The sequence below is a fragment of the Hevea brasiliensis genome, chromosome 6, assembly GCF_030052815.1.
Source record: "Hevea brasiliensis isolate MT/VB/25A 57/8 chromosome 6, ASM3005281v1, whole genome shotgun sequence".
Classification (NCBI taxonomy): Eukaryota; Viridiplantae; Streptophyta; class Magnoliopsida; order Malpighiales; family Euphorbiaceae; genus Hevea; species Hevea brasiliensis.
The window spans coordinates 103,923,806-103,937,304 of record NC_079498.1 but is presented as its reverse complement, the minus strand read 5'-3'; the positions used below and the strand labels follow the sequence as shown (position 1 = coordinate 103,937,304).

Here is a 13,499-nt window from a genome sequence, read left to right as displayed (position 1 = left end):
ACTCTGCTCTACTACTACTTCTCCCCTGACTAGTGCTGCATACATTTTGCATAGTCATTTAGGTTTAATTTCATAGCCATTTTATTTGATTATTAGTCACTTTTAGCTAATTTCATTAGTTATTTAGTTAGTTTTTCATAATTGTCAATTTTATATTAATTTGTAATTTTTACTTTGTTTTGTAGGAAAAATGGTATTTTTGAAGGACTAAAAAGAAATTTTACTTTTGAGGAATGATTTCTGCAGCCAAAGATGTCAAAAACAAGTTTCAAAGTTGAAGTATACATTGGCCAAATTGCGCATAACTTGCCACATAAGTTATGCAGTTTTACATAAGGAGAAGAAACTGTCCCAAGCACCTACCGAAATCTGCATAAGTTGCCGCATAACTTATGCAGATTTGTGCCTCCCTTATGCAACCTCACAGAATTGTGCATAACCTATGCAGTCTTGCACCTTGCTCATGCAGTTTCGCACAAAAGAGCCAAAAACCAGCCGAAAACTGCATAAGGGACTGCATAACTTATGCAGTCCCACAAAGACTTCATTGATGAGCTGGCAGAAGATTCCCTCAGAAAATCACACCTCAAACACACCATTTTAGGGCTCCATGTCAGAAAAAGTTATAAAAAGACCCTTATCCCATTTTAGAAAGAGGAAGAAAGGGAGGAAGAAGAAAAAAAGGAGAGGGCAGCAGCTGAAGAGTCAAAAATCGTCTCCCACACCATTTCCAACTATATTTGAAGATTTCTTTCTTTTCTTGCATTTTTCCTACCTTTCTAGTGTTGGGTTTCTTGTTTCTTAGCTTAGATTAAAGCTTTATTTCCATATTAACTCAGAATATCTTGTAAATATTATGGATAGTGAGTAGTTTTCTTTGATTCTGGAGTAAGGGATGTAATATTTGAGATATTTTGTGGATTTTGATTGGGTAATCCATATTTTGTGGTCTTAATGAGTTTTATTCATTTCTTGTGTGCTTAATGACATGCTTAGTGTAGGATCCCATTAAGTGATGTTCTTAATCCATGGTTAAGGCACCAAAAGGAGAAAACCTTGTGATAGATAATCAAGAAATTGGACTTAATTAACTTAGATCTAGAAATAGACTAAGGATTAAGAGGATTTACATATTAATTAAGGAACTTAATGGGTCTTGATTAACTCTAACTCCACGAAAGTAGGATTAGATTGATTAAGGCACTCTTTGTCCCACTCGAAAGGGCATTCAAAGGATTTAAGAATTAATCTCCTTAAAACCCATAAGTTCCACAAGATTGGATAACCAATTTAAAATCCCAAAATAGCTTGTATATGAACTCCCGAACTCCGGAATCGCCTTTTTATCATTATTAATTTCTAATTGAATTTAATTACTTGCCATTTTAAATCTTGCCATATTTCAATTTGCTTATTTTAATTTGATGCAAATTTAGTTAAATCTCTACATTGTTGAATAGATTATTAATTTTGTACATATAGATTTCATACTCCAATACCCATCAATTTATTGCTTTAATTTCAAAAATGGTTCAATTTAGTCAACTTTTTATATCAAAAATTCAATCATTAACACAACTCCTCGTGGGAATGATATCTTTTCTATATTACTTGTACGACCTGTGCACTTGCGGTTGGGCCACATCAAGTTTTTAGCGCCGTTGCCGGGGAGTTGTTTGTTTAAGATTGAATTCTTGATTATTTTAGTTGTTTATAGTTTTATCTTTGTTATATTTTCATTTTGTGTTTGTTTGTTCTTTTTATGTACTTTTAATCTTTTATGAGAAGAGCTAGAAGCACAAGTGACACATCCTTATTGTTTAATCCTGAAATTGAGAAATTTTGTAAAGCCAATGAGAAAAAAACCAGAAAGAGAAAAGAAGCCTTGAGAGAAATTGAAATTGAAGCAGACATGGCTGATGAAAGAATTAGAATTGGTGGTGGTAATGCTGGAAATGATCGAAATAATGAAAATGCAGCCCAAGGTGAAGAGGTTGTAAATGCTAATGTGCCTAGGGGAAGTATGATGGATCATGCTTTTCCTCATTTTGATGACTTGAGAGAGAGTATAGCAAGACCAAAAATTGATGCAAATAGTTATAAGATGGATTTTGGAGTTCTTCAAATGATTCAAAATTCTCAATTTGGGGGACATCCTTCTGAAAATCCACACACACATCTGAAGAAGTTTGCTATGATTTGTGATATGCAAAAACAACCTGGAGTATCTGATGATGCAGCAAGATTGAAGCTATTCCCATTCTCTTTGAAAGATAGAGCATTGGATTGGCTTGATTCTTTACCTCACAACTCCATTACAAATTGGGAGCAACTCACTGATGCATTTCTTGCACAATATTTTCCACCTGAAAAAACTCAAGAATTGAGGAATCAAATGACAGCTTTCAGACCAAAAGAAGATGAAGCTCTCTATGAATCATGGATGAGATGGAAAGAATTAGAGAGACAATGCCCACATCATGCCATTCCAAAATGGATGATAAACCAGAATTTTTACACTAATGTTACTTCTGCAATTAGAGGGACTATTGATGCTCAAACAGGAGGAGAATTTATTATGAAGCATGAAGATGAAGCTTATGAGCTATTGGAGAAAATTGCAAAGAATACTCATCTCTGGAGTAGTCCAAGAGGACCAGCTCCAACTCAAAGGAGGCAAGCTGCTGGAATATATGACCTTGATCCATTCAACATGATTAATGCAAAATTTGATGCACTTATAAATGTTTTGGCTAAGAAGATGGAAGATTTAAGTATGTTGGTTAGTTCATCATCATCATCTGGAAGTTCACAACAAGTGGCTTATGCAGAAGGAACTACCAGCTATGGAGTAGAATATGAAGAGCAAGCTGCATATGTTGGTAATTATGGAAACAAACAAATGGGGAATCCTTACTCTCAAACTTATAATCCAACTTGGAGGAATCATCCCAGCTTTTCATGGGGAAATCAGCAAAGTCAAGTCCAAAATCAGAATTTTCAACCACAACAGCAACAAGGAATTCCATATCAGCAAAATAGGCAACTATTGCCTAATTTTCAGCAGAGAAACATGAATCCTGCACCTCCACCAAAACAGCAAGAACAAAGTTCCACCACGGAAGCTTTATTACAACAGATTCTTGCTAACCAAACTAAGCATGATGAGGAGATGAGAGAGATGAAAGCAAGGCTAGAACAGATTCAAACACATAACAAAATGTTGAAAAATCAGATTGCACAACAAGCATCTTCCTTAGGTACCAAGTCTTTTGGAATACTTCCAAGTCAACCGGAAAACCCAAGAGAGCAGTGTCATGCCATTACACTAAGAAGTAGTAAAATAGTGCATAATGAAAAGAGTGAAAAAAGTGAGAAGAGAGAAAATGAGGAAGATGCTGATGAAAATGAAAAACAAGAGAGTGAAAAAAAAGATAGTGCAAGAAAAGAGAAAGAAGAGAAATACATACCTCCAGAGCCTTACAAACCACAGCTTCCCTTTCCACAGAGATTTCAAAAAGCCAAGCTTGATAAGAAATTTGGGAAGTTCTTAGAAGTTTTGAAGAAGCTATATATAAATGTGCATTTTATTGATGCTCTTTCCCAAATGCCTTCTTATGCTAAGTTTCTAAAAGAAATTCTCTCAAATAAGAGGAGACTTGAAGATTATGAGACTGTAGCCTTAACTGAAGAATGCAGTGCTATCCTCCAAAGAAAACTTCCTCCAAAACTCAAGGATCCAGGGAGTTTTTCAATTCTATGCCACATTGGGGAATCATGTTCTATAAAAGCTTTATGTGATTTAGGGGCTAGTGTAAGCCTTATGCCCCTCTCCATCTATGAGAAGCTCAACATGGGAGATCTTAAGCCAACCCACATTTTTCTTCAGTTAGCTGATAGATCAATTAAGTATCCTAAAGGGATTTTAGAGAATGTGCCTCTGAAGGTTGGGAAATTCTATATACCTGTTGACTTTGTCATCTTGGACATGGAAGAGGATTCTAATATCCCAATCATTTTGGGGAGGCCTTTCCTAGCTACAGCTGGTGCTTTGATTGACGTGAAAGGTGAAAAGCTTACTCTCAGAGTCGGAGAGGATCATTTAGTCTTCAACATTGGCAATGATAAGAAGAAGCAACATGAAGATGTAGACTCTTGTTTGAGAATTGATATAGTTGATGAGTTAGTAAAAGAGCACTTTAGAAAGAGCTATCCAAAGGCTTCTCTTGAAAGTTGTCTTATCCATGAAGTATCAATGATGAAAATCCAAAAGAGGCTGTATTTGCACAACATTTAAAGGGTAATCCACCTTGTCATATGGCATCAATCTTTCAACTTGAGCAAGTGGAGAAAAGTGAGGTCAAGCAACCATCTCTCAAAGAAAAAGATGCGCCAAAGTTTGTCAAGGAAAAAATGATTGGATTTTTAGACAAAGAAACAAGGATCTTCTCATGTGATGGAAAGAAAATTAAGTATAGATTCATTGAAGCACCTATTGGAAACAAAGGCAATAAATTCCAATTCCAGCCACCATGAAATGCATAAAGAGTCCAGCTAAGGACTATAAATTAGCGCTCTTGAGAGGCACCCCAAGTTCTTTCATTTTGCTTTTGTTGATTTACTTTTATTTGCATTACTTTTGTTTTTATCTTAAATCTCTCCAAATTCAATTTTTGACATTGTTGAATCTTGTCCTTTGTAGATGTATTTCAATGGAGGAAGGTTGCTGCACTGCTGGGGAGTAACTCTTAATCTGATAGTTCACCCATTAACTCTCCTAAGATTGGTTTATTTTCATTGCATATCCTTTGCAGGTCTGCTTCTTGGTTTATGCAGAGAAATGAAATTTTCAGCAAAGAGGGGTCTGCAGCACATGGCATTTGTTTCTTTGTTGAAGTTGGGTGTGTAACTTTTAAGTATTTGTGCTTATCATGTTAATATGATGGTAAGTGGGTCATTTTAGTAGTTTTGAGCTTAGTTGGGTTGTGTCATTCAATATGCACATTCTGCATTTTCTTGGCATAACTTGGAGAGTCCATTTTCTTTTATGGATAAATGCAACCTTATGTAGATTTTATTGAGCTTTAATGTGCTAAATGTTGATTTGCAGAGTTTGAGTTGAAATGGCATAATTCACAAATGCTTCTTATGCAAAACTCACTTCTACAAGCTTGTATGATGCAATTGTGATGGATTTTGTATATATTGATATGTTTTTAGTGATAATTTCTTATGATTTATGCTTCATAGAATTATATTTCTTCATTCTAGTGTATTTTCAAACTTGCAATTCATTTTCATTTGTAATCTCAATCTTCTTGAATTGTGCATAAGTAACTGCATAGCTTATGCAGCTTTTAGACCACAAATTTTGCCATTTTTCATCTCTGCTGCAATCTGCATAAGCCATTGCATAACTTATGCAATTCTGCACAATCACATTTTTGTCAAATTTCACTTCTGCCGAAACTTGCATAAGTGTGTGCATAGCTTATGCACTCTTGCATGACTTCAAATTCTGCATTTCCACTTTCTGCTGAAATCTGCATAAGGGAGTGCATAAGTTATGCACTTCCGCATAACCATAAATTTTGGAAATCAAAAATCTACCGAAACTTGCATAAGGGAGTGCATAAGTTATGCACTTCCGCATGATCAACTTTTCTGGAATTCCACTTTTTGCCGAGACTTGCATAAGGGAGCGCATAAGTTATGCACTTCCGCATAACCACATCTTCTGAAATTCCAAAATTTGCCGAGACTTGCATAAGGGAGTGCACAGCTTATGCACATTTGCATGACCACATTTTCTACACTTCTCTTTCTGCCGAAAACTGCATAAGGGAGTGCATAAGTTATGCACTTTTGCATAACTAACTTTTCACACTTCCATTATCAGCCGAATCCTGCATAAGTCAGCGCATAAGTTATGCACTTTTACATACCCAATTTCTCACACTCTTTTTCTTCCACCGAAACCTGCATAAGAGGGTGTATAACTTGTGCACACCCATTCTCCCCTTATGCAGTTTTACACAGGTCTTGTGCAAATCAAAAACCTTTCGGCACCCACTTTCCCTCTTTCCGTCGTTCCTGTTCACGCCTTCCCCCCACGTCCATTTTTCTCGGCATCACTCCTCCTTCCCACTCCCCTTTTCACCGCCCGATACCCTCACATCCCCTTACCTCTTTTACTTTCTCCATCACCTCCTCCATTCTCACCATCGACAACACCATGGAATCCCCTCCTCATTCCCCTCAAACCTCCCCTCTCCAAGTCTCGCCCTTGCCAATGTGGCCCCCCAACCCCGATTCGCCTCCACAATAAACCCCTCCACCACCTCCCACAGCCACCTATAAGAGGAAAATCTGGTTGAAATCCACCCGACCCATGGCTTCTGCACCACTTCTCACAAAACGCAAAGACCCACCCACCACTCCACTTTCAGAGCCTCCACCCAAAAACCCCAAAACTTCAGCCTCCACACGACATGGGGTTGGCGTTTCTACCTCTACCCCACAAGCCAAATCACCCTCTTCTAGCAAAAAGCAAACATCAGCAGCAACACAGGTATCAAAACTACCTTGGCCCCTTCCTGATGCAGCTCACAAGGCAACCTTTAAGAGACTTAAGGACAGGAAAGTGCAACCCACGAGGTACATTTCTGTAGATGCCCTGTAATCAGTTGGTTTATTTGATAATGTTGTTGCTTACCTTGATGGTTTAGGTTGGATGGAATTTGTGCATAAACAGGAACTAGTTTATCCAGCTCTAGTTTTGGAATTTATTTCCTCATTTTCTGCTACTCTGAAATTGCATGAGATAGATTACAAGCCAACTATGAAATTTAGGTGTTTGGGGCAAAATAGAGAGCTATCATTAGACCAATTTCATAGCATTTTTGGGTTTGTAATTGATGCACTATTTAGTAAATAAAGGTGTTTGGAATGCTGTTCAGTTTTGGAGGAGTATCACAAACCAACCTCAGAGTTTTTATGCTGGCAGATCCAAGACCTCTTAAATACTAGACCCTGCACTTAGATTTATCCATAGGCTTATTGCTAGCACTATCTTGGGCAGAGGAACTAGTTCTGGTGCTATTGGAAAATCTGAATTATTCATGCTATGGTGTGCTTTTCACAAAGTCAAAGTTTCTCCTGGTTACTTCTTTTGTGAGCATGTGTTACATATTGCTACCAAATCCATAGGTGACATAGTCATGGGTGGGCTCATAACTATTATAGCCAAGCATTTTGGTTTTAATCCGGAAGAGCATCCTCTACTAGCACTTTCAGACACTTTATATTTTGATGCTACACACCTATACAAAACTGGATTCAGTTTGCCACCTACTGACACTGCACAACCAGCAGCAGATACAGGACCCACTGTACAACCAGAGGCACAATCTGTCCCACGGTCCAACAAAGATTCTCACGAACCTACACCACCCACTCAGTCTGCACAGGATATCCCAGCAGATTCTGCACAGCCTACACCTTCTGCAGCTGGACCCTCTTCATCCACAGCACCTCCTCCCTTCAACACTAAAGCCTTATTCACCTACCTTGAGAGGCTTAGTGATGATGTATACTTTGTGGATAGGAAGCTTGAAACTGGTCTTGATACCCTCATGGATCGTCATCATCAACTCTTTGATTTTGTTATGGAAACCAGAGACAAACAGAAAGAGTTAAAAGAGATGATGAAGCAGCTCATGGCTTTTCTGGGAATGCCACCTCCACCTCCATCACCTCCTCCAGAACCACCCCTTCGACAGCAGCCAGCTCCAACTAGTCCTTTAGCAGCATCTTTGGACAAGGGCAAAACCATAGAATTAGATTAGTTTTTATTTTATTTTGTTTAAATTTCTAGGAGTTTTCCTTTTTGGATATGTTCAAACAATTTTAGTTTGCCTTGAATTCTATTTTTCTTGAAGTTCTATTGGATGGCTATTCCATTAGTTTTTTTTTTCATTGATTCTCATTGCCTTTACTGCCCTTTTGTGCATACTTGTCCATACACTGTATATATTTCCATGCTTCTGCTGGTGTTTGCACATTTTTCCTTGCTATATCATTATGCAGCAACTTTTGAATATACTGCACAGGCTGTGAAACTCCTTATGCAAATGTTCTGCATAGCCTGTGCAGTCACTTATGCAACTCATGCAGAACTGCACAGCTTATGCACCCTCCTAATGCACCTGTTCTATACAGCATTTTATTCTGCATAACCTATGCAGCTTCTTATGCATCGCCATTATCTCTTGAATTCTCATCTGCTCTATACCAGGTAACTCTTTCTTTTTGCTCTTAAATTTCACTATTCCTGGTTATTCCTCTTTGCTTTGAGTTTTGATAATGCACTGCTTGAGACATTGAGGACAATGTCCAATTTTGAGTTTGGGGTGTGCATTTTTATTTTTGCTACATTTTTTCACATATTGAGTATAGGAACATCTCATCCCATTCCATTTACATAAATTGTAAATATTTTACATATACATAACACATTTACACATACATTATACATCACTTAGAAATTGTACACATTGCATACAAATAGATTTCTTCCATTTAGTTAATGCATTGCTCATTTTTAGGAATCATGCATCATGCATTAAAATCTTTTGCCAAATCCCTTGAGTATTGAAAAGTCGCCTATGAGAGTGATTTGACTTATCTTTAGTTGGGTTTGTGGATTGAAAGTTTCCTAAGAGGAGTAAAGTTTTGAAGTGTTTATCTCTTGCCTATATCTTCTTAGCCAAAAAGCCACCCAACTAGTCCTTTAGAGATTGGAGTGTTTAGAGGGAGTTATTGGATATAAGGTAGTCAAATGATGTCTCACCAATCCTAGAACAAATTTTCTAAACCTTTCAAGGTGAAATACCATCTTGAACTTGAAAAGAGAGATGATTAGGCATTCTTTGATTTAAACCTTCTCATTTTAAACCTTTGGCCTTTTTCCTAATTAAAATTAACCCTTGCAAACCCCTTTGAGCCTTTTTATTTCTAATTTTTCTTGAAACCCTTATTGCTACCTAGCCAATGAACCAAACACTCCAACCCTTTTCATGAGGATAATTGAATATTAGGTACACTTTATACTTTGATATTCAAAAAAAAAAAAGAGAAAGAAAAAAATATATAATAAGAGGGAGAAGAAATGCTTGTTATCTTGTAAAAGTGCTAGTATATGTGCTTTTCATTATTGTCATTCAAATTGAAAGAAATCCACCCAAAGTAATTAAAGGAAATGAGTTTGGGGGTGGCATTTTTAGGGACAATCATCAAAAGAAAATGCAAGATACAAGTTTAAAGTATCAAAATGTCCCTCCATTTTTATGTGTTTTGTAAATTATGCTAGCACTTGACAATTCTCATTGTGTATTTCTCTCTTCCATATATATATATAAAAAAAAAAGAGAAAAAAAATAATAATAAAATAAGAAGTGTACCTTATGTTGTCAAGATTGAAAATATTCTCATGCTTTGAATCCTTTTACCCATTTTTCTTCTTAGCCTCATCTTGAACCCCATGGCCCCATTACATCCCTAAAAAGACCTTTGATCTCTTGATAGTACTTACTATATTAGTGGAGATAGAAGTAGGGAATTTGCCTATGGGATTGGAAAACTATCCATTCATTCATTCAATTCCATCATTCTATATAGAGACACTTTGACTATTGATTGTCCTAGAATTCCTTTTGAGCATGACTCTCTCTTTTGATTGGTTGGTTTAGGAATTTTGAATGATAATTGACTTGATGGCTAAGCGGTGAAAGCTTGGATAAGCATTAGATTCTTTGCATTTTAAAGAATGGGTATATGGATTGTTGGTATGGCTAAAGGTGTGTTAAGTTACTTTAATAGGTGATTTTCATAGCTCTTTGGATAAGGCACCCCTAAAAAAATTTTTGCATTACATTTTAAAGTTTGCTTGAGGACAAGCAAAAGCTTGAGTTTGGGGGTATTTGATGCATACATTTTGCATAGTCATTTAGGTTTAATTTCATAGCCATTTTATTTGATTATTAGTCACTTTTAGCTAATTTCATTAGTTATTTAGTTAGTTTTTCATAATTGTCAATTTTGGATTAATTTGTAATTTTTACTTTATTTTATAGGAAAAATGGTGTTTTTGAAGGACTAAAAAGAAATTTTACTTTTGAGGAATGATTTCTGCAGCCAAAGATGTCAAAAACAAGTTTCAAAGTTAAAGTATGCATTGGCCAAATTGCGCATAACTTGCCGCATAAGTTATGCAGTTCTGCATAAGGAGAAGAAACTGTCCCAAGCACCTGCCGAAATCTGCATAAGTTGCCGCATAACTTATGCAAATTTGTGCCTCCCTTATGCAACCTCACAGAATTGTGCATAACCTATGCAGTCTTGCACCTTGCTTATGCAGTTTCGCATAAGAGAGTCAGAAACCAGCCGAAAACTGCATAAGGGACTGCATAACTTATGCAGTCCACTTATGCAGTCCCACAAAGACTTCATTGATGAGCTGGCAGAGGATTCCCTCAGAAAATCACACCTCAAACACACCATTTTAGGGCTCCATGTTAGAAAAAGTTATAAAAAGACCCTTATCCCATTTTATAAAGAGGAAGAAAGGGAGGAAGAAGAAAAAAAGGAGAGGGCAGCAGCTGAAGAGTCAAAAATCGTCTCCCACACCATTTCTAACCATATTTGAATATTTCTTTCTTTTCTTGCATTTTTCCTACCTTTCTATTGTTGGGTTTCTTGTTTCTTAGCTTAAATTAAAGCTTTATTTCCATATTAACTCATAATATCTTGTAAATATTATGGATAGTGAGTAGTTTTCCTTGATTCTGGAGTAAGGGATGTAATATTTGAGATATTTTATGGATTTTGATTGGGTAATCCATATTTTGTGGTCTTAATGAGTTTTATTCATTTCTTGTGTGCTTAATTGTAACACCCCCGTTTGCATAGCCTGGTAGATTTCACTGTTCCGGTGACCGGTGTCGGTCTGGACAATGAAGGGGATTAGAATCACACTTAAGACAACTAGAGAAGCTATAAACACAAATAATTAGTAATGTCCAATTAGTTAAGTATAAACAAGAAAAATAGAACATAAGAAGTTAAACGAGCCGAGAGTCACAGCGATAGGTGGCCTTCTCGGGAACGACTGCGAAGTCGTTTTAAACTCAAATTTCGAACCATAAAAAGTGACGCTGCGGTCCTTAGGACCCTTATAAACGCAGTGGAAAAGAGAAAATCATGAAAAAGAACTGTTAAGCTAGTCAAATAATTAGGTCAGGGAGCCAGAAGAAATATAGAATTAATTGCAAACCGGGATGAACCGGTAAGGGGCAGTTTGGTCAATTGACCTCGAGAGCTGACTCCTGACCTAATTGTCAAATAAAATCGGAGAAAAGAAAATTTCATAATCGAGAATTAAATTAAAGAACTAATAGAAAAAAAAAAAGAGAAAATGAAAAAGGTGTAGGGAGATGACATCATGCATGACATCATGTATGATGCCATAAAGAATATAATTAATAAATTTACTTAAATTGATTTTTAGTCTTCTTAAGACATAAAAGAAAAGAAAAAAAATAATAAAACACAAAAGTCTTCTTCAAAAACGTCACTCTCCCTCTCCCACACCAAAACCTCCATTAAAGCTCAATTTTGAGCTTGCATATTATAAGATTTCACCATAGAAAAGTAAGCCACCATAGTTAAAGCTTGTCTAGGCAACTTGAGAAGAAGATTGGTCATCAAAAAAAGAAGAAAAGAAGAAAGAAAATTGGAGAAAAGGGGAGTTAGAAGTTGCTACACAAAGGTTAGTGATTTAAGTTGCAAATGAGTTTATTACTTGTGTTTATAACTTAGTTAACTTAGAAAAATGCTTAAAATGAAATAAAAATTTGTTGAGGGACCATGAATGATTTTCAGCCAGCAGGTATATGGGAGTATATTTGCATGGTTTGATGGATTTAATTGGGTATATAAACCTTAGTTAGTTGAATGACTATGGTTAGAGGCATGGAAAAAAGTAAATGCATGAGGTTAGTGAATTAGGGTTTGGACATTAGGGTTTAGAGACCAAAAATGTGAAAAACTTGTAAATGGTGTCTTTGACCTAATGTGAAGTGAAAAATGGTCATTTGTGACCAAATGAGGTGTGTTAGAAGTGTTGGAATTAAAAGCCAATTCGGATTGGATAAGGTCATGTGCTGGCAGCATGACCAAAATTTCCTTTGAGGGACCAAAAATGAAAATTTACAAGTCCAATGGATATGGGACCAATTGGGGATGAAAATAGGCACTAAATGACACAATTTTCATTTAGGAAGCCTGCCCAAAAAGTGACTAAAACCTAGTGAACAAAGTGACCGAAGTTGAGAAATCGCAGGCTGCCTGCACAACCTGACCAAATGAACAGTGTTTGTTCATTTGGTCATAACTCGAGCTAGGCAGGTCAAAATGACCTGAAATTTTACCAGTGGTTAGATGAGATATAGACCTAAAATTTTCATGAAGAACACCAACCCAAATTATGCCATTAACCCAATCAAATTACTGAGCCAAGTTGGGTCACTGAATTTGCAGACTGCAGATTTGCCATTTGAATAGTAAAGTTTCAATGGCTATAACTCTCTCTAGAAAACTCCAATTTAGGTGATTCTTGAACCGATGGAAACCTAAGGCATAGTAGAACATTTCATATGAAGAAGATTAGACCAAATTATGGACTTAACTTGATCAAATTGCTGAACGAAGTTGGAATTAATAATCTGCCAGAACAAAATTCTGTAGCATGAACAATAAAAGTAATTTGCTTATAACTTAAGCTAAAAAGCTCCAATTGGGGTGATTCAAAAGGGAGAATAAACTTAAGACAATAAGGAACACTTTCTATGAAGAAAGTTTTGCCAAATTCCAACAGTAGACAGACCAATGAAACAGTACAATTAAGGACACCAAAACTGAAAATTTGGCAATTTTGCCTAAAAGACCTAAGTTTTGAGAAAATGACCAAAACCAACAAGTTTGGTGACCAAAATGTGGTATGTGGATAAAGTTGGAATTCCCATACCTATTAAGCCTTAAAAAGTCAATAATTTGACTTTAATAGTGCAGTGAATAGTAACCCGAAACACAAAATTTCAAGAACGTCGAATTTAGCACGTTAGAGCTAGGTAAAAGTGAAGTTAAATTTATTTTTGGATTTATGTTAAGTTATAGTACTGAAACACGGTAAAATTGTGTGTTTCAGTTGAAAAGAATACCGGGAAAGAACCCGAGGAACCGAGTCAAGGCCAAAAGACGACTCGCTTGAGGTTTGTACACAACATCACTATGCTTTAAAATTCATTAATAAAGTGAATGAAATATGTATTTTACATTTGCTTTGAATTGTTGAAAATTTATTTGTGACATTAGTTATTATGTTTTGACTTAAATTGTTGAAAGTTATTGTGTATATTTGAAATGACAATGTTTAGCAAATT

The 13,499-nt window shown here is 36.2% G+C and overlaps 1 non-coding gene across 1 annotated transcript; it reads right to left on the bottom strand.

The window, feature by feature from the left end:
• Window positions 1-2,380: 2,380 nt before the first annotated feature.
• On the bottom strand, window positions 2,381-2,487 carry LOC131181090 (small nucleolar RNA R71). The gene has a single exon (XR_009149717.1). It is a non-coding gene; the product is annotated as a small nucleolar RNA R71 (small nucleolar RNA).
• Between the last annotated feature and the right edge of the window lie 11,012 nt (window positions 2,488-13,499).